The 21,575-nt window shown below is 37.4% G+C and overlaps 2 long non-coding RNA genes across 3 annotated transcripts in view; both read right to left on the reverse strand.

Moving 5' to 3' along the window:
• Nucleotides 1–19,314, reverse strand: part of LOC134417567 (uncharacterized) — a 55,114-nt gene extending 35,800 nt beyond the window's left edge. For both annotated transcript variants that reach the window (XR_010027592.1, XR_010027591.1), the window contains exon 1: nucleotides 19,180–19,314. This is a non-coding gene — a long non-coding RNA (uncharacterized LOC134417567). The remainder of the gene's footprint in view (nucleotides 1–19,179) is intronic.
• LOC134417568 (uncharacterized) lies at nucleotides 10,378–18,669 on the reverse strand. Its single transcript, XR_010027593.1, has 3 exons — nucleotides 18,581–18,669; nucleotides 13,463–13,494; nucleotides 10,378–10,536 (listed from the first exon to the last, which is right to left on the reverse strand). It is a non-coding gene; the product is annotated as an uncharacterized LOC134417568 (long non-coding RNA).
• Nucleotides 19,315–21,575: the final 2,261 nt, after the last annotated feature.

The following is a 21,575-nucleotide window of genomic DNA, read 5'->3' on the forward strand; positions in this document are numbered from 1 at the left end:
TAGTAACACAAGTGTTTGATGCCTGTGCACAAAGTTTAGTTTAGAATACAGGATAAAATTTCAGTAAGGCTAGTAAATGTCTAAAATCTACTTTACTGCCAGCTTTCAGTGTCACAGGTTGTCATTTAGTCATAGTAAGGACTGGGAAATACCTTGCTGCCAACACTGAGTTTGATTTTTTAATTCATTTTATAGCAGTGCCCATCTTATGGAATAAGCTGCGCAGCATTTCAAACTGACAAAGCCAGCAAAGATCTCTCAGCTAATGAAGGAAGAGAAACATGGTTTAGAAAGGAGCTTAGCCTGGATAAAGTTTAGGAAAATTTTAACCTTTTATATCTACCATCCCCCTTAATGCTTAGCTTATCTTTTGACTTAATTACAAATGGATCCATTATCTACAGATAGCTCCCAGACTTACTGTCAGGGATTGCAGTTTTGGTTTGCAGACATAGAGGCAAAAGGTATATTAATAATTTTGGCTTTCATAGTGTGTGCTTTATCAGAAATATAATACTGTCATCACATGAACCCATGAAAATAAGATTCCCAAGATTTCACTCAATTTCCCTGGATTTCTTCAGTAGGCTCTTAGTGGCCTAGAATCCAATGTATGCAATGGTTTGCATACATTGCAGTAGAATGAAGGTACTTTTAATTCCAATAAAACTGTAAAGGACATGTTTCTAAGCCCGGCATCCATCTGACATCCACCCTTGACTATAAGTCTCATGTATTCACCAGGTACTAAAGCATTGGTGCACCGTTGGTCTTACCTTGGAAGGAAAAGTGGCTGAGTCAGTTTGTAGACCTTCACAGGGTGTTTTTGGACCATTTCTCATGAAAGAACACCAATTAACACTATCTAATCTCCAAATGGTACAAGAAAAATTCTTCCAAATGCTCAGTGTTGGTTAAATGGCTCCTTCTTTTTAGCTGCACTCAAACATTAATGGTGGAATAAGACCTCAAAAGGTAGGTGACTCTTCATTAGTCACTCTAGATCAGAACAGATATTGAAATCCCAGCATATCATTCAATAACTGCAACATTAAATACATTCCATTCCATATTTATAGAAAGGGACAATCACACAGATCTCTTTTGTAAAATGCTTTGAGGACAACTTTGTGTAAACATCAGGTATTATGTCTTTAGTAATAGATAACCTGTGTAACAGGTGACCACACGAAACAAAATAAATTATTCTTTTCATTAGACCACATTGAAAAACTTGACAAACCACATGTTGATTACATGTTGATTAGTTGTTGCTCAGTAGTGCTTACTCTATGTCAAGGACTTTTCAGTTTCCCATGCCCTGACAGTGAGCAGGTGCATAAGATGGCAGGAGAGAGCATGGCCAGGACAGCTGGCCTGAGCTGGCCAGAGAACATCACACTCAGCTCACCAACTGCAGGAAGCTGGCAGGAGGGGCTGATCGCTGCTCAGGGACTGCCTGGGTACCAGTCAGCAGGCAGTGAAAAATTGTACTGAGCATTTGTTTTTCCCAGGTTTTTTCCTCTCTTTTTGTTATGTCCCTTTTCATTACTATTATTACTAGTATTAATATTATTATTTTTGTTATTATTATCAGTATTAGTATTATATATATATATATATATATATATATATATATATATATATATATATATACTATTTTATATAAATTTTTAAGTTGCTCTCAGCTCACAGATTTTACCTTTTCCCAATTCTCCTCCCAATCCCACTGTGAGGTAGGGGAGTGAGCCAATGGCTGTGCAGTACTTAGTTTCCAGCTGGAGTTAAGCCATGGCACCACATTTTATTAATATTATTATAAGAAATACATACTTCTGCTGCAAAAATAATGTCTTTCATGATATCTGTCATCTCAAAAAGCACAGGGTTATTTAAATCATCAAATCATCTTGTCATACTTTTCCTACTGAAGCATTAGTAGCTTGATCAAGGGTTTGAATGCAGCTGAGACCTTCAGCCTTGATTTAATCTGACTCCCTGCTGACACTGAATGGAAACACATAAATCTTATTAGGCTTAGAGTGATTTCCTTCAATCATGAATTTAATAAAGCACGTTGGTTTCTTTTAGTGTGCCAAAAACTGTAAAGTTCCAAAAGCTAAGTACCTTTCTATTAAGTAAACAGAAAGTCAGTGTGAAGGAGTATATATAAAAGTGCAGTATACAGCACCAAGACCAGAACTTGAGGCATCATTTGCAAAACTCTGAACTTACTATGAAGTTAAGTTCTTGAAGGGCAATACTTGTGTTTTGGCAATGAAATCCTGTCATCAAATCTGGAAAGACCTTCATTTTTTATTAACTGTGCAAAATTAGGCTAACATTAAAATACAATCTAACATACACAATTCTGTGCACCATTAGAACAGGCACACAAATGTTTCATACTCATCTGTAATGTAGCAAATAGCAGGATAAATTGTGCCTTCAGTGATCCCAGTTCACTCTGGTATGGTGTGGGTCAAGTTTTCCCCGAACTCTTGGCCCCTGATATCAATGCCTGTGTAACTTAAGAGGTCATGCAAAGGCACAGGATGCTGGCTTGACTGAATCTGAAATTTTTTATGGAAAACAGAAGCCAACTTTCTCACAAACACAGAATTGAGGAGATAGAGAAATCATGTATAATATCTTTCCCACTTTAACCTCAGCAGGCAGCTGCCATTCATGTATTTGTAACTACTATCCCAGGTGACAAGAGACTGATGCCTTTCTGCTGCTCTCTCTGTTACTATAAATGGTTCTGTATCTGAAATTTTTAGTGGAACAGTTAAAGTTAACCTAAAAATCCTTACAATTAATTATTAGAGGACTCATTAAAACCTCAGGTGAACTTGCCCCAGTGAAATCAGATGAAGCGGTCTGTGTGTGTCCCAGAGGAAAGCTGTATCCTTAGCTAAGTACTGCTTCTATTTTCCAGAAGAGCAGACCTACTGACAGCCAGAAGGAACAAATTCTTCACAGTTGATGACCTCAGAAAAAATGTCTGATAGATTTACCATTAAAACTTCTGACCTATTTGAAAGGATGCTTTAGCAGAAGTTTTATCAAATCTGACATAAATGCCCTGAGCAGTTTCCTTCATCATGAGTTGCTGGAGCCACTGTGGATCTAAGTGGGTGAATCCTATGATGTCTAGTCAGATTAGAAGATTGCTTCCACATTCTGGCTGCATCAAAAGCAGCCAGCAGGTCTAGGAAGGAGATTACGCCCCTCTATTCTGCTCTTCTGAGGCCGCACTTGGGCTGCTGCAGCCGGCTCTGGGGTGCTAAGCGCAGGAAAGCAGTGGGTCTGTTGGATTCACAAAAATGATCAGAGAGATGGAGCACCTCTCCCACATCTGATAGAGCTTGGGTTGCTCAGCCTGAGGATGAGGAGATTCCAGGGAGACCTCATTGCAGCCTGTCAATACTTAAAGGAGGCACAGAAGAAGGATGGGCGCAAACATTTTAGTAGGATCTGTAGCAATAGGAAAAGGGACAATGGTTTTAAACTGGAGGAGGGTTGAAGGAGACTAGATATCAGGAAGAAATTTTCTTTTATGAGGGAGATGAAACTGGAACAGGTTGCCCAGAGAGGTAGATCTAATCTAAACTTTTTTCCCATCAAGTATCTTATAAGATATATTTATTATCAAACATATGTAAAACCAGGACTGCATGAATATGAGAACACATATTTGTGAGTGCTGAAAGCTTGAATTCAATAGAGAGTGCATTACTGGCATTCAAAATGACCACATATATCATATTGGAACATGATTTTTAAAACCTTGCACACAGTGTGTATAGAAGCATGACTCCATTGTTAAAATGGAGGTACTATGCTATTGATGACCAGTTACTGTCATCAGTTATCTGTTATTTTTAATGACATTTTCAGTGAAGAGAAGGGGCACATATTGCAGAAGCTATCTACAAGTTGGGTAGGACCTGTTGAAAAATATTAGCTAAAAAAATCAATAGAATTCTTTACAAGCCAAAATATTTTCAAAATTTTTACTTTGGAAGGGACATAATTTTTCTGTGGTTTCTATGCTTACAAAATAGAATTTCATAGTAGATTAAATGAGGAAGAAAGGGTTAAAAGTCTTAAATAGCCCACAACCAAATGATATTTTATTTTATATTTAGGATTTTTTTTTTAGGATTTTTTTTTTGATATGGAAATGAAGCAGCATGGGATTTCTTTTCATTTTGCAGAAATCCTCCCTCATCATGCAAAGTTTATTTTGCCTTGGACTGGCTTAATTTTTTCAATGTTGTGGGTTCAATGACTGTATTTATTTATAACAGTAAGTCATATCACAACATTAGCATTACAAGACAACTATAACTGAGTAGTAAATTTAATATCTTTGAGAGTCTAAAGATTAAGGACCTACATATTCTTCATTCTCTTTTCTACTGAGTGTTTTCCTTGGACTACCGAGATTTGCCTTTTGTTTTATTTGCTGTTTTATAACATAAGTGAGAAATAAGTGGCTCAGACACTTCTTCAGAACTTTATCCATTTTAAAATATATATCTATTAGTTTTCATGATGTGCTAAGCCCACTGCCATCAGCCAGAAATAGTTGAATGCTGTTCCAAGGTGCTCACAATTTAACAGCCAAGAAGACGGAGAGAAGGATGGGGAAAAGAAATGCTGCTTTAAAAGGAAAATTAGTGGACATATTTGAAGTAAAAATATAAGCTGCATCATATAGATTTCCTCATTTTACATAGGAACGTCAGAACATCTAGTGTCAGTGAAAAGGTATCACTGAACACAGACATCAAACACCTCAGGATGTCACACAGGCAAAACTGCCCTCAAGTTGGAACAAAGGAAAATAAGAATTATCTCACAACTCTGCTGCGGGGATTATGCAAGTTGTGCTGTTAGACAGCTACAACTGATTCAGGCCCACAGCTCCTCTGGCAGAATATGAGGGACTGAGGAAAAGAAGTAGCAAGTGAGTTCAGCGGGAGCTGTGTGTGTGAGCATGAGCAGACACAATGCCTCGGTGACTCACACGCACTCCATATGCACACGCACACACAGAGCGTGTAATCCCAGGCAGATCCAACTGCAGCAGCCATGTGCATGCCATCAGTCTCCACACCATTTTATCCCCAAGGCATTTCACAAACTGTGCCCATCAGATAGATCTGTGTGGGTAGTACATGTGGAGGAGGTTCTTTTTCTTCCTAGATATTGGTATGGCAACAGTTAGCAACAGTTAGTTGTATCTTGGTTGCATTCACAAAATGATAGAAATTCTTTGGCTGGATCACAAACAGGCAAAAAATGTGACAAATGTTAAAAAGTGTTTCTATCAGATAATTTTTAATTGGATAATAACCTACTGCATTATGGCAGGGAACTAGTTTTTTCCCCAAATGTGTTTAGCTGCTTGCTAAATAGTGTCACCCCTGTGACATAAAAAGGCCTGTCAACCATACTGTCTTAGAGCTCCTATTGATAGAGAAGGTTTACACCATACAGATAGATAGTTTCTTTCTAAGACTCACAGAAAAACAAAATTAGATAACTTTTCCACTTTAAACTTTGGCACCTCTTGGAAACCATGAAAGAAAGCATCCAAGCAGAGCAAAACCTGAGTTTCAGCTTCCTCCTCTCCTCATGCAATGCTAATGAATCGAAGCAGATTCAAACATTCCAATGTTATAAGAAACTGAGCATTTTTTATGCCAGAAGTAGAATAAAAATCCTCACAGAATCACAGCAGATATATGATTTAGGAATAAGGTCTCATAAAGAATTCTGTTCTACATCTTGGTTTCTGCAGATTCAGTTTTCTGAAACATCTCTGCTGAGGAAGTCTCTTGACCAGCCCAGTCTGAGACAACAATTTGAAACACATGACTGTCGTCAGCCCTGATGGAACTGAAATAAAACATCCATGAACTCTGTGGAGGGTTGGGTCCAGGTACAAATTCTGTCACTAAGAGACAGCTATGCTAATTATTGCCTAGGCAAGCACTGATAACCACAGTGCTGTAAAGTGCAAAACTTATGCAAGGCTACCTTCCCTTCACCATCAGGGCATTTATTTACTTCCATTTATAACATTTTGGGAAAGCTGAATCTTTTCCAGTGGTTACATCCTAGATCTTGGGATATACTCAAGATGCATGGGCATGTATGTGTGTATAAGATATTTAATCTTAGTCCCACAAGCTGTTCCAAAAATCCTTTCTTAAGATGTTTTATCTGCAAGGAATCATCCTGCTTTCTGATTCATTCTGTGAAACACAGATTGGCTAATCAAACTGTAGATTTTTATTCTGTTATTAAGGAAGCAGTCCCTTGTTATTTATGCCTAATAACACCCTTTTTAGATGATGCAGTAAAGTCTACCCTCAGAATGAATCAGAAAAGAATGAGGAAAATACCACATATCTTCTGCAATGAAAATTCTTGTTCTGAAACAAGCTGTTTATGGCATTATACATCTTTTTAACTGTATGACCTTCAGAAACAAACACAGATTTATTTTCTTCTCCAAAAACATCCAGCACTCCACATCACTGAGTGAATTCAAGGCTTACTGATGCTGTTTCTAGCACCACTTCTACATTGCAAAACATATTTTTTAAATGTTATTTCCTAGAGAAAATGGTGCTGATGTGCTGCCACCGAGTCAAAATTATAAACTATGACATAATTAGTTGGATTCACAAGTTTTGCTGATTAGTCTTCCCAAAATATGTGAGATGGATGTATTATTTTTAGAGAAACACTTTTCAGCATATCTAGATACTCAGAACATCAGAGACTAAAACTCAAGTGAAAAATAATCTCATCTTTCTTGGAGCCAGATAGTGAAGTCTAGATAGCAGTGATCATGACAAGTAAAATCCATGTTTAGAGAATCCTTTATTTCCTACAGAATTCTTGATCATCTCTAGCTATAATAATAATAATTCAACTAGCCATCTGCAATGTTCTTCAGGTATGGTTTACAATTTTTTGTTGAGTAGATCATTGGTTATAATAAATGATAGAAGGTGGCTGTGAAGGGCTTGTAGTGAACAAAAGTTATTTCCTAAGCAAAGTGGAAATCAAGAGAGAGGTCATTCCTCAGCTATGATTTTTCAGGTTGTTAGATCCTTGACTACATATGCTAACAAACACAATTTCATTAAACAAGAAAAAGAAACCAAAGTAATGGGCAACAATCATGCAGGATGGCATTAGTTTGATAACAAAAAAGGGTTGGTGAGGTCTTTACATCCTACTCACATGACAAGATTGTCCCCAGTTCTCACAGACATTAGTGACAGGCCTGAGGAAGGTTTCTGAAGTGATTCAAAACCAGATATTTTCTGAAGAGCTTGTCTGTGTAACCCAGACAAAAGAAAATCTAAAACAGCCTCCCATGTGTAATGCTGCTTGTAAGGGTAGTCTGAGGAGCACAAAGTCTGAGGTACATCACATCTGATAATGCCATTGTTTTCTCCTGATCTATTTCAAAAACAGCTTGGGAGATCAGTCGGGTAATTGTAACTGACATTCATGTGTTTATGAAGTATTCCTCCCTTATTCCTGTGGAAAATCTTAGACTGATTGGTCTCTTGCAGAACTAGTTGGGAAACAAAATTTTGTTCCACAGAAAATTAGTCTCTACTTCAAGACAGAATGAAAAATTGGAGTATCAACCCCCCCCCCCCAAAAAAAAAAAAACACAAAAAAAACCAAAAAATCAAACAAAAAAAAAAAAAACCAAAAAAAAAAAAAAACCAAAAAAAAACCAAAAAAAAAACCAAAAAAAAAAAAAAAAAAAAACAAAAACCCCCAAAAACCTAGGATGAAAACTATAAGAAGTTTCAAAATGAAAATGTCAAAGTGAAAAGTTACCAGACCTCTGATTGGAATAAAATTTCCTGAGCAACTTGACCTGTTATTTTGTTTGTTTGTTTTAATTCAAGCGGTTATTTGGAACAGAAAAGTATCTTTGTTTCAAACTGTCACTTTGAAACATGGAGGGCTTTGTTTTGATTACCCGAATTGTAATATAAAAAAATATGCATTGAAATTGACATTTTCTCACAGAAAGTTCTTATTTCAGCAAAGCCACATTTTCCAAGAGGAAAATTTTTCAACCTGCTTTACTTGCTTGCCAGGAAATATGAAGCTGTCTAAAAGCAGCATCTTACTAAAATTTTTCCAACATGAAAGCTGCTGCAATTTTTCAGTTGAAACTTTAAAATATTCTGTTGATGAAGAGAATTTGGCCATGAAACAGAACAGTGCTTATTATAGCAGCAATGCTCAGAAGTCAGCTAGCACACTTCATGGCTATCACATGTTCAATTACAGTGGCAAATTCTAAGCATGGGTCAAATGCAAATAAACCCAAGCATTTAAATTTCTGCTTCTTTAAACTTTCCAGATGTGGGAGTTTTCCATTTGCTTCACCTCAGTCAGTTGAGTTCAGTGTGGTGGGATAATTAACTCCCTCAAGTGTTCTGCAAATATTTCAGCCCAGATATGGCTTTACCTCTTTGTGCAAGTGGATATACTTTCTAACAAAGGTATAAGAATAAAGTGATCTAAATCCAATTGACAGATTAGAATCAATACAAAATCTTACCAAAAAGTCTGTAAAAAAGAAGAACATAAATAACATGCTTTAAAAATGTTTGCTGTTACTACAAAATGCAATGCTGCATAACCAAGGTTATTTGCAATAAGACAGTCTTATTTGCAATAATTTCCTGGGCACTAGTATGTAATCGAGCATAATCTGATGTTTCATGTACCTCAATGTTTTGATATCCACACTGAAAAGTTTTACAGATGACAGTTTTCCATAAAGTGATGAAGATCTACTCTCAAAAAATAGGTCTGTTTAAGGATCTGAAAGTAGTTACCTCAAAATTACAAACAGCATCATTCTTCCAATTTTAAAGTTTTGTTTGTTCATAGTACTTTACCTCCATATAAATGACAGACCAATAATATCGCAAAGAACTTAATGTTAAAAATTAAGCTAGTATTGGAAAATTTAAACTCTGAATTTGACATTCCAGTAGTTCCTTAGATACATCAAAATCCTTTTTTAGCCTCCTTTGTATCCAGGTTTATAATTCCACCATTACTCAAAAGCATGTGAATATTAATATGCATATACACACATTTACAAACAATTCTGCCAGTATGAATTCCATCCAGGACTTAAGACACCAGTATAGGAAAGAAATACATATTTCAAAACAAAGCTTTGACATTTCTGGATAAAAGCTCATGTGTCTTCTACATTGAAAAGCTGCCTTTGTGCCGTGTTAACATACAAGGTTAAAGAAGGGCTTCTCACAGTCATTTAACATATTTTTTGTGGTCAGAGCACAATTACATGGCCAATTCAATCATATATTCCTGAGAATACTGTGTATGTTGAAGCCTTGGAAGAGATCTTGAAACAAGAATCCTATGCAGTATGGAATATGAGGAATCCTTTTTGTCTCCAGGATACTGAGATTTCTCACTCTGAACCAATGCTTCCCACACAGTTACCTTAATTCCTTTTCTCATGAAGTCATTAGGCTAACCTTTACAACATGAATAGAGGAAGAGGGATCTTTGTTTGTCAGCAATAAGAAGCATAGACCCTTAATTTCAATTATGTGGAGAAAACCATAGAAACAGAAGGAATGAAGCAACATTAGTCTAGGTAATATCAAGGTCAGTTGGTACCAAAAGCATTCAATTTCTGCTTACATGATATTAAAACCTCATGAGAAAAAGGGTGGAAAAGCAGTAGCAATGTAATATGGCCTACTAGGAGGAGGTTGACTGCTTTCTCAACTGGTCTAGAATTACTTAAGGAATTATAATATATTCAATAGCACTATAGCTGGGACAAGTTCTACACACAGGTAAAGGAGTAAGTTGTCCACAGTAGTAGAGTCAGGGACAACGAATGGGTATTAAAAGTCATAGAAATCCAGACCTGCAGGTGTTGCTAAGAAGGAAGTATCAGAGGATGCTTTCACCTGTGGCTGCAATCATGAAAGATTGGGCATTAGGGGCAGAAATGTAAGTGGCACCATTTCCAGGCAGAAGACAACACTGTCAAAACCGATACTTTATAATACTCCTTGCACTAACAAAAGGTGCACCAACTTCAAGGCTCTCCTCTGGCATCTTGCCTTTGCATGGAAGAACTGTCCAAGTTTGAACGCTTCCAGGGAATGCAATTCAGATATTTCCATATTCCTGAAGAACTTTCAGCTATTTGTGATTGTGGTTTACACAAGAACAGGCTCTTATATCTCCATTTTGATCTTCCCTAGTCTGGGAATCACCTTGGGCAGCTAGTTCCTCTGGCTGCCCAAGACTAGCAGATTCATGAGGAGCACTCCACCAGCTGAGAATGGGGTGAATCCATAAAGTGAAGCTCAGATTTCCTCATAATCCAAATCTCCAATTAAGACAGTTCTCTTAGGCAGAATCATGGATATGAGTGCTGTAGAAGCCGTCTATTCCTGATTTAGTATTTTCTGGCTGTAAGGAGAAGGGAGTAGGAGTCTGTAACAACAGGGATTAGATTGTACTAAGAGCAGATTCCTCATTGTCTTGTACTGCTTGAAAACCTTGGGGCAACTGGACATGAGGCCAGGGACCTGACCTTTAAGCAAGATGGAAAATCATATAATTACTGCTCTGTGTAAGTCCACTGCTTCTCCCCTCACAGCTTTTTCACAAGCTTGGCTGACTAAGGATCTACTTTGAGATTTAACATATGTTAAAAATATTGTATTGTACCTTACACAGAAGTTGATTTACTTACTTTGACCAACGCATGTTCGTATTATCAACTTGCAGGTCTCAAGCTATCTTCTAGTTGGACTGCTTTTTAGGAATCACACTTTTCCAGTTGGAGCAGAAATTAGTTTTCAATTACTAACTAATGATTTTATATATATATATATATATATATATATAAAAATTATATACTTTCATATATATATATATGAAAGTAATGGTACAAAATAAATTGCCCATACAACTATATACAAGTATATCAAGACAGAGCCTATCCACAATGGACAAGAACTAAAAATATCTGCTCAATCAAAACAAGCACGTAAATAACTCCAGAACATTCAGAAAAACATTTGGAAATTAACAAGTCAGGAAAGTAAAATTTAATTAAATTGCTATACCTGCCTAGAAAAATTCTTTGAAGTATCTTTAAGTTTTTTAATTACATATTTACAATCAAAGATAATATGGAGAAATAAAAAAGAAACAGCAATTAATGAAATTATTATTATGAGTTATACAGCATTAAAACTCAGTGCACTGTCACGTCAGTGAGTCATCATTAGTCTATCTTGACTATTAATTAAGTGACACTATTAATTGCCATGTGTACCTCATGTGTCCCTAACTCATTGGAGGAGCCTACATTCTGAAGAACTGGCTCCTTGTTAAATTACTAAACTGCCTTAGGAAGCCATTGCTTAGTTTATAGGTCCAGGTAGGAGCATAAGAAGCAAAGAGGCAGTGAATGTTTTTGGAGCCAGTCAGACTTAATGAGTGCTGTCATGTAAGCTTTTATGGCAAGCCCTTGGTGAAGCCAGCACTGGTAAGGACAGGAGGTGTAAGGTGTAAGGCAGTGCTGGAAGGAGCCGCTCCCTTCTGTGAGAATCTGCCTTTGTCTCCTACTGTTATGGGCTCTTTGTAGACTCAACCTGATTTAGAAACCTTTTTTAGAGCCTTTTACTGTAACTCACAATTGAATGATTTTCACAGGCATTAAAAAAACCCCAAACCAAAAAAGTTCCCCAAAACCCCCTCTACCAAGAATCTGAAGTGATTTCAGGATTAAGGACTACTTTGTTGTGCCGCAGCAACATCCTGCTCATGTGATCTGAACTGGGTGGCATCTGCTCTTTTCTGCATTCTCTACAGATGCAGAAGCACTTGTCTAGCACCCAGATCAGTGTATTAATCAACTGTGTTAGTGACAGCACTACCAACCTCAAGCATGTAAAATTTATGAATCGCTTCTCTCGAAAAAAAAAGCCGCAACTATTTTTTTTAATTATGTATGTGCATACTTTTATCTATCACTTTCTTAGCCTTCAGGGTGAAACTGCATTGTTTTCAAGTGTCTCTTTGAAAGGAGAGGTTAGGAAGATATTGGTTTTTCTGTTTTAAGAAAAGTAGAAAATTCCACTCATTGGTTTGAATTTTTCTTCTGAGAAAAATACACGCAATGTCACTCAGACCCATGATGAAATATTAATACTTGCCATTGCTTTTGTAGCAAAAGAAATTAGGGGCTGATGTCTCTTCTTATTCTTGAGTTCTATCACCCCTGTGAGCTGAGTAGGAACAGGATTAGCATCCCTCTCTACTCCCACATTTCTCCTTAGTATAATAAGAAGTTATGCAAGCTAGGAATTGTCTAGCAGGCCGCCAAGTGTAATGGCTGATATTTCTGATCCCTGACAGGCTACAGGACTTTTCCCAAGTTGTTCCTGGTTTAATTACAGCACGTCTAAAAACAAAAACAAAACCAAAACCAAACAATCTACTTTCTATTTAAGCTTTAGTGATGAAGAATCCACCTTGGTAAATTATTCTGATATCTTTTTCTAAAATTATCTTTTTCTAAAAAAAAAAAAAACAAAACAACACAAAAAAACCCACAACCCCCAAAATCAACATGTTTATTAATTCAGAACTGAGCATGTTTTACTTCAAATGCAGACAAAGTGTCTACCAAAAACTGTCTTGCTAACACATTTATCATCCTCCTAGTAATTGTTCCTTTCACTTCTCAGTTTCCTTCTCTTGACTTCTCTTGACTTCTGGACAGGAGAAATGGATACATTATTCAGTAGAAGTTGTGTGCACGAGCACCAAGGTGGAAGAGCCTCCATGGCAATGGGGTCTATTTCTACTGTTAAGGGCCACACCAGAGTTTTTAGCTACACTGTCACCATGGGGGCAATTATAGGCATCTTCAATGCATATAATTCCATGTAAACAAAGCCCCCTCTCTCTCTTCTCCTTCCCTCCCCTTCCTCCACCCAAGTTATCAAAGTAATCTCCAGGACAATTCTAATAAGAATGGTCTTTTAACATAGTATGATTCTGTTAAAGATTATCTTTAATTAATTTGAATTTCAAGTGTAAGTCTTCAGTTACAAAACCAAGACAACAATATCACTCCTGTCATGAAAATGTCCATATATACAAAAAAAGCACCTCTAAATAGCAAGTTTTATTTTGCCTAAATACTTGTTACATGAGTGGTTAATCAAATCAACCATTTTGCATATGAAATTGCAAATTTGACCTTATTTTGCACATAAAGCAAATTACATGGTGAAATTCTTTAGCATAGCTCTCCAAAATTACTTTGTAAATTTGTAAGACAGAAGCCATACAGTATTGTAACAAAAGTTATTATTACCACAGTTCTCTTCAGTTTGGGTAGCAGCCATTCTTCAAATTGAAAAAGAAAAGAAAGATCGTGTCAGGTATTTTGGAAGTTGAATGACGTAACATATATTAGCAGAGCACCTCTATTGCACTGTAAAAACTTGTGTTTAAGCCAGCATTAACCTACTACCTATTTTAGTTGACAGTAGTCACCTCAATAGAATAGCATGGGGCTCAACATGGGACGCTTGATAAGGTAATTAGATTATTCTGAGCTCTGTACTTCTGTGATAGGTTTTAAAATAATAGGACCAAATACCTGATGAGGCAAATAGAAGAAAACTCATTCTGTGGCAATGGACAAGACAATACAAGAGAAGGTGTTACGTATCAGCTGCAATGAGAAGAAGTAAAAGAAACAATGGCAAACTATGATTTTCTTCAACTCAACTGGCCAACAATTTGGGAGGAAGAAGTTGTACAGATTCCAGGCAGAATAGAAATGGTCAAAATTCTATCAATGCCATCTGCTATTTCCCTGGTGAAAGTAAAATGGACAGGAATAGTTGTCAGGTAATCAGGCGCTGACATGAGGAGCTGAAGGAAGAAACTAATTCCATACCAGATTGGGAAAATTGGAAGACTATAGAGTATTGCTGGAGGTCCAGTGAAGAGAAAGGTGGTTCACATCATCGAAGAGGACTCAGCTAACAAACGAGGAACAATTGCACTTCTGTTTTGTTGCATATGGCTTTTAGTGAGTTTTAAAACTGAACAGAGGTTAGCATGTATGAACCCAAAGACCTCTGTGTAAGGACATCTCTAAGCAATGTCAGCTCATGAATTTAAAGCTTAGTTGAAATATGGATGTCATATGTCTCTAATAATCAGCCCTCTAGCTAATCATGAAAACTCTCCACAGGCAGAACAGTCTTTTCTATGTGTTTGTATCTACAATGAAAAAGATACCAGTGCTGTTTGGAGTGCATATACAATTATAATAACTAACCATAAATAAATGTGATTCTCACCTCGAGCTAGAATAAATTGAAAGCACGTTTATGATAATATGACTATCAGAGATGAAAATATATAAATGATTGGCACAAGTTAGCCCTTCTCTAAAATAGAACATGATTTGATCCTATTGCTGACCCAGTTTATGTATTTATAAAAAAAAAAAAAAATGAAAGTCTTTTCTATTAAGACAGCAGCTTTAATTAAAGATTGTTTTCAATGGGGTGTTTTGGGCACAAGTGTGTATATTATTGAATAAGAGAACTGAAAACTTGTGAGGACCATATCTTCACAGCTAAATTCAAAATAGAGTGGGGCCCAAGAGATCTGAGTTATCTCCTTCTGCCACAGATCCATTGAGCAGCCTTGAGCACTTAACATCACTCTTACCTGTTTAGTGAAGCAAGAAGCACACAGATATAGATATTTGTTCAGAGAGAAATTTCCTCTGAGAAACATCTTACCTTTGTAATCACAGCCAGAGCACAAGTAATGGCAGCATAGACTCCCATTTTTCCTTTGATGAAGTAGGGCTTAATTTAGAGGTCAGCGTAGGAAATGTGTTTATTTATGTAGAATCAAAGAATCATAAAATCACTGAATAATTCTGGTTGAAAGGGATCTCAGGAAGTCTATAGTCCAAACACTCACTCAAAATGGATTCACCTTTGAGATCAGATTGTGTTACTCAGAGCCTTAGTCAGGGCTTGGAAACCTCAAAGGATGGAGACTGCACAGCCTCTGTAGGCAACCACTGCTTGACTGTCTCCGCATGGCAAAAAAAAACACTTATTAGGTAGAAACCCCTGATAAACAGCCGCTGTTTTTTGTCCACCCACCATGCACCCCCATGTACAGTCTGGCTCTGTCTTCTTGATCTCCATAGGTACTGAGCACTGTGGGAGTGGAAGGCAGCTGCTAGGTTTGCCTGAATTCTTCTTTTGAGTAGGCTGAACCAGCCTTGGTTCCCTAGTCTCTTCTCACAGGTCAGACCCTCCAGCCCCAACCAACTTGGTAGTCCTCTGTTGAAGATAATGAGCATTATGACTTTCCTGTATTGGGAGGCCTAAAACTGGATTAAATATCTAGATATGGTCTCACAAGTGGAAGAGAATAGCCATCTACTGCCTGTGCTGCAGTTAGCACAATCCAGGATGCTGATGGCCTTCCTTCCAAGCAGGTCATTCCACTGGCTCATCCTCAACCCTTAACAGTTTGATGCTGCTAAATCAGGCTGACAGCCTGATCCATCTTCTCATATATGCCAGAATGTATATGCAAATGTGAAAACAGGTATGCATGTGTAGGTTTAATAACACAGGTTTCCATCTTTCTGGTACTTCCAATACTGCCTCTCTCAACAGCATTAGTAGTGCCAGGCGAGGCCCGTGGGATTACACAAGGATGATATGAAACAGTTTCTGCTTGTATATCTTAATTATCTGATATAAGATGGGGTAGAGATAGTAAATATAAGCAGTAGTTCTTGGGCAAGGACAGTAATGCAGCAGCAACAGGATTTCATTATTCCTCTGGCTGGCTACCGATATCATCAGCCAAACTAGCAGCAAATAAACCAAACATGATTTGGTTGAATCAGTGTCTCTCTTCAGCTGGATGATGGTTTTATTAAACTTCACTCTTGACCATTTAACATCCAACTGCTCACCATCAACTCAATCCAGTGGCTGGACATTTTTTGTTCCTCTGGATTAATTTTTCAGGCACAAGTGGTCCAATTCTCTTTTACCATACTTCTAATAAACTCAGTTATCAACTGGGCTTGAGGAATTTCTGTTCACCTGTTTAAAGGTTGTATACATTTCTGAGTAGTTAAGATGTTGACTATTGCAAAAATAATAGTAAAAACAAAACAGTAAGGGGAATTATAGCTCCAAATGAAACTCCAGTTCTCATGCTTGTCTCATCCATGGACAATGCTGTTGATGTTAACAGAAAAAATAAACAAGGAAGTGAAGATGAGAATAAGAGGAAGAGAATGTTGGGTAGGAATGAGATAAGTATTGAACTACTTCATAAACACATGGGCCATATGGTGCAGACATAAACAGTGTGAGCTTTCTTTACCAACATTATGCAGTCTGTAACCTCCCTTTCAGATAACTCCTCTCTGCCAAATGTTTTTCTTGTCTTTAACACTGCAGACTCTACAGACATGCATGCTTATATACACCAGAGCTAGATTAAGCAGACAAAACTTCTCCAAACTACATCTAATTTCTGCTGAGTAGCAATAACAGCTGTATTGCCTCAAAAAAACAATCAAACAAACAAAACTCTTTTGCCACTTTAAAAAAAATGAAAACATTAACTGTTACTGAACTTAATGTGTAATGTCTATTAAAGATATAGATTTTTTGCATAGGTTTCAATTATACTATAATCATTGCCAGACTTGATGTTTGCCATGGATTGCAACTGCAGGGACACATTAAGATTTTTATCTGGTTTTACTATATCTATGGGTTTGAAAATCCATGCCCAGCTATTTGGCAGCCTATTTTTGATCTCTAGATTTTTGTGGCTAATTTGCTTTAATGGCTTTTGAAGACCCAAGGATTGCAGGAGAGTACTTTCAGAAGCAAATTACATGCCATCTCAGTCACTATGCTGATAAATATATAGATGATGATGTTGAACTATCAAGTGTTCTTAATGTAGCAAGCACCTGGTTTTAATTCCATCATCTAATACATCTTTTTGTCATTAGCCCATCTTTTACAACTCATTTTAGCAGTATGTACATTGATACTTTGCAAAATTAATGTAATAATCTCAAAATGCTTTGGCTTTTTTTCTTTCTGTTGGCCTGGTTGCATTTTTCCCCAAGAGTTTTGCAGCAGTGCAGACTTCTGCAGGAAAATTTTCTTTTTCAAATGACACCTTCTCCATAAATCAGCCAATTTCTATTTCAGTCCATGAGTGTTACACCAGTTTGCACAGTACAATGGCCTGCTGCAAAAATGCCCTTTCAGGACTGTCTGAGAAAAGTGTTATGCTTCATTTACTGTGCTAGTAAGAATGAGAGGACAGTTCTAGAGCAGTGCTATGTTGTTACTCTCTCTGCAGACAGATGGAATAGATAGATGTCTTCATCCCAAGGCTGGTAGCTGTATGATTGAACACATCATGACCACTGCATAATGAGTCAACATTTTCCCTGCAAACAAGTAAATTTTAGGGATATAGTGAGGCTTGGTATAGTTCGAACCCTTACAAATCAAAGCCACTGTAAAAGTAAGGTTCTGATAGACAGGTTTGGCACTTACACACACCCCAACTGCTTCTATTCATCCTTCTGAGAGCAACCAACAAACTTATCAGTGACTGCAACGAGGGTAAGAACAATCTGGAAATACCATTAGGATTTACACAACAGTGTCTGTGACATTTTGTCCTGTTGCCTCACTTTCATTTCAGCTGCTGCTCCATTTTGTTTCTCAATCAACAGCATATTGTTTGAAGGATTACTATATCATCTGTTTCCAGGAAACTTTCTGAATTTTACATTACTTTTTATTCCTGCAATGTACCCAATGGGGAGCTGAAGCTGAGCAGCCCCTTCCCTCTCACAGGATATTATGTTAACTACCAAACTGCATGTCCCCTCATGGGACTTTTTCCAGGAAATTTAGGTTCATTAATAATTTGAGGACCCTGTTCAGGTCATACTGGTCTATTTTTATATTTTAATTTTTTCTATTTAGTATAGATATCTGAGCATACAATGTGTTTCAAATGCCAAACTTCTGATATTGCTTTTTATGTCCATTTTTTTAAGGTACTTACTTTATTTTCATATTGTGAAATATTTGTAAGTGGAAGCAGCTGTACCATGTATCCTGAATGCTAAGCTCATCCAAACCAGGTTAACCTAAAGGCCAGGTATGCTCTAAAGATATGGTAAATCTGCCCTGTTGTCAAGATTCAAGATACCAAGAATATTCAGGGACAGTCATGCACAGTTTATGTTCTGCAATTGCTATTTTAAGACATCTTTCATTCCCTTTTCCCCTCAAAAAATGCAGAGCCAAATCCCATTAATGCCCCAAAGAAATTACAGTAAGATGTAAATATTATTCTCATTTGCAACATATAGAACTTTACTTACTATTTCAGTCATTCCTTTTCCTTTTTGATTGAACTCAGCAGTTGTTCAGCAAAACACTAATTGTAGTTTAAGTCTCTGTTCACCTACACAACAGCTTCTAGAAACTGTACATAGAAACAACCTCACAAAACACTGAGAGCTGATAATAATGTAAATCCATTTACCCTAACAGACATTATATGCTCACAGGCTGTTACCATGCAACCAAATAAGTGTTGTCAGTTTCTAACCACAATTCCTCATTTATGTTTTCAGCTTTTTTTAGAAGACAGGAAAGGTGCGGTCAAAACTGATCAAACAGCATTTTGCAGAAAAGAGTTCACACATCTGCAAAATGAATTCTCAGTCAATGCATGTTTTCTCTATTCTTTCTAGCACAAGTGCTCAAGACTAAAAAAGCCATTAAAGCCTCTGAAGTCTTAGTAACTTGAATTTTTTTTGCTTATGATCATGCACTGTGGTCTTATTTTATACCCAGCTGCCTCTCCTCTCCTCCATGCTACCCTGCAGAGGCCACAAATTGTGCACTTTATGTCTGAGGGTAGACATCACAGAACTTATTGCAATCAAGAAATTATACTAATTTATATATGACTTACTGTGTACTCTTGTAGATAAAGCCGTATTGAACATTAAGAGGTCACTCAAACTCACAATTCTTTGTCAGCTCAAGTCTCGTTTCTTTCTTCATAGCCTTTATTATGAGAGGTAAATCATGCCAGAAGAGAGGAGTGTTCTCTTTGGGCATTGAGCAATTACACAGCTTATGCCAGTCAAACAGAACTGCTATAAATATATTTTTCCTAATCTCTTGAATCTAGCACTGCTTCCTCACCACTCTTTTCTCTCAAGTCTAAACAAAATCGTGTGATCTCTTCAGTAAAGTACACAGTAACTGAAATTCCTATTGCCATAACATGTCTTGGGATGTATTCCTAAGAGTAGGGAAACATGCAGACAATCAGATAATACGGGCAAATGTGTTCTGTTATAAATTTTAAATTATTATCTTATGTATTAGTTTTTATCAAATCTAGCTTTATTTTATTTGGCAATATGAAGCAGTGTAAACCCAGATTAAACAACTAGTTTTGCATTGTTGAAGAGTAGTGGTCAAGCTGGCTTTGTTCATTAATTTCCATACCTACTTCTGTCAGGGTGGCAAAATTCTCATACACCTACAGAAATGTAGTTTAACTTACTGTTAAAAGTGACCAAAAACTTAGTCACCCAGCTGAAAAGAAACTAGAATTGTGTCTCTTATCAGGCTGATTCTGCCCTGTGATTACACAGATCTGAATGTTGCTGTCTGACGTTTCAGGAAAGCATGAGAAGAAGAAAAGCTGAGCTGCTGAGTTTGCATATTACATGCAGTCAGAGAGGATTCTCTCCCCACAAAACATTCAAGTTAAGAAACAGATGCAAGATATCTCTCAGCAGTGTCAAACAAAATGGGGAAAAAAAGCCCAAACAAACAACTAGTTAATGAACCTAGAGCTGAAAGGCTAGCATGCAAATAAACCAAGCACATGGAATTGATGACAGACAAGCTAGACGTGTCTGCTCAGAATGATGCCCCAGATCTCACCCTACCCTTCCCTCTCCCCCTTTCAGACATATCAAGTACCTTCAAAAAATGGACACAAAGTGGCAGGGATGGTGGTTGTCTTCAGGGCATTAGCTATACCAGTTATTTTGTCCAGTGGAAAGACTGGCTCAACAACCCATTCCCTCTTTGTTCAGATGCCCAGATTTCTGTGACTCCTGTGCAAGATAGTTAATTTATTGCCATTTTTCCTAGTACAGAATACCCAGGCTTCACTCAGCCCTCTTCCTCCTGCTTTTCTCAGATCTGCTGGCTGACACAATTGGCATTCAAATGCTAGGCCTCTGTTAGCACTGTAAACAGATTTGGTGCTGGTGATGGGTCCTAAGGTCCAGTCTGGAGCCCAGAGCAGGAGCAGCCCTGGGACAGCAAGGCATCCCTCCCTGCAGAGCTCAGCCCCAGGCAGCAGCAGGTACACACCTACCCCTGCCCTGAGCCTGCCAGTGGATGCAAACTCAGAAACCATTTTACAACTCATTGCATCTTCGATTGCTGCGTGTGGGCATAAAAGATACAATGGAAAAACTTACTCATGAGAAACTATCAAGTAATTTTTAACCTCCACAGCCAGTCATTGCTGTGGTAAACAAAATGAGCTGGTAATAGTAACTCACCTTTACTCCTTGCTATTGATATCAATATTCCATATGACTACTTTCATTTTGGAACAATATTTATGACTTGCTTGTGATTCACTGCAAACCTGTGCCAGTTCACACCAGAATAGGTGTACTGACTTCAGGGATGATTTTTGCAGTTTGCATTTATGTTTAGATTTATTTTATTTAAATTACATTGATGCCGACCTATTCTTTGCAGCTAGATATAAGCAGATTATTGCGTGGACTCTGTTTACAAAACAAATATATTCACAGTGATAATCTAGGTCATCAATTTTAATCCAACTAATTTCTGGATAGAGCTTCTGATTGGACTACTTTCATGTCTATGAAATAGAAAAACAGTCTGTAAGAGCTGAACAGAAAATCCACTGTCTCCTTTGATAAATTATTCTAATAGTCCATCAAGCTTGCTTAACAGATATCTCTGTATCTTGGATGAGTTTTGCCCTCTTAGGGAAAGGTAGAGGATCCAGTCTAGTAGAGAGCAGAATGTGGATGATGGCTGGAGCAATTGGAGTGCCTTCTGAAAGGAGGGTGTAGGAGGCTGTGGTTGAATAATCTGGGTGTTTCTCAGTTGTATAATCTGGGTGGTACTCAGTAACTTGAAACTGCAGCAGATTCAACCAGCTTCCTTTTAGTAAGCAGATAACATCTGCCAGGATCCTCTGTTTATAAGTAGCTATATGTGATATGACACAGGGGTCCCTAGCGCTGCAGATGACAATAGGGTAAGCCAAAATTATTGTAGGCACAAGTGCAAGCAAGA

This window comes from Melospiza melodia, chromosome 4 (genome assembly GCF_035770615.1).
Source record: "Melospiza melodia melodia isolate bMelMel2 chromosome 4, bMelMel2.pri, whole genome shotgun sequence".
Lineage (NCBI taxonomy): Eukaryota > Metazoa > Chordata > Aves > Passeriformes > Passerellidae > Melospiza > Melospiza melodia.